Source organism: Corvus brachyrhynchos, unplaced genomic scaffold, assembly GCF_000691975.1.
Source record: "Corvus brachyrhynchos isolate BGI_N302 unplaced genomic scaffold, ASM69197v1 scaffold21, whole genome shotgun sequence".
Lineage (NCBI taxonomy): Eukaryota > Metazoa > Chordata > Aves > Passeriformes > Corvidae > Corvus > Corvus brachyrhynchos.
In genome coordinates, this window is record NW_008236924.1 from 4,009,974 (window position 1) to 4,010,574 (window position 601).

At 64.2% G+C, this 601-nt stretch overlaps 1 protein-coding gene across 1 annotated transcript in view; it reads left to right on the plus strand.

Moving 5' to 3' along the window:
• Positions 1-301: 301 nt before the first annotated feature.
• The window catches only part of CPLX2 (complexin 2), a 24,714-nt gene continuing 24,414 nt past the window's right edge, over positions 302-601 (plus strand). The window contains exon 1 of the mRNA XM_008628971.2: positions 302-418. The gene's annotated coding sequence lies outside the window, so the exon portion shown is untranslated. The remainder of the gene's footprint in view (positions 419-601) is intronic.

Consider the following 601-nt stretch of genomic DNA (forward strand, 5'->3'; position numbering starts at 1 on the left):
GAGACGGCCAGGAGTCCTCTGCCAGCAGCAGAGTGGGTGCCCCTGATCAAGGAGAGGACCAAAGACTCTGATGAGCCACCACCTCCTGCAGCCTGTCACCCTGGGCTCCCACCTGCAGGGAGATGGTGGCTCTTGGCAGCAGCTTGCTCCCATCTTTGGAGGTCGGGATGCAGGATGTACACAGACCCACCCAGGTGGAGGAGAGGGCAGCAAGCAGCGCTGTGCTCCGTCTGTCACCCACCAAGTGATTCCACTTTGTCGATGCCACCTGGTCCCGTGGCCCCTCCAAGGCACTCATCCTCTCGCTGTCGGTGTCTCTCCAGGCCCTGCTCTCCCTGCGATGCCCAGCCACCCCCGCGAGGTCCTTGTCCCCCTGCGTTAGGTGCTGAAGCAGACACCTGGTGCTGCACACACCAAGGTAGGCAGCGCTGTGGCTCTCGGGGGGTTGGGGGGCCCTTTCACTCCCCATGCTATGGGGGGCACAGCACAGCCATGGGACGGATGGGGAGGCTCGGAGGTACCACCTGGGGCTGCCTCAGTAGAGCCAGTCAGGTCACCCAAGATGGGGGGGGGGCTCCTCTGGGGGACACTTTGCTGCAGG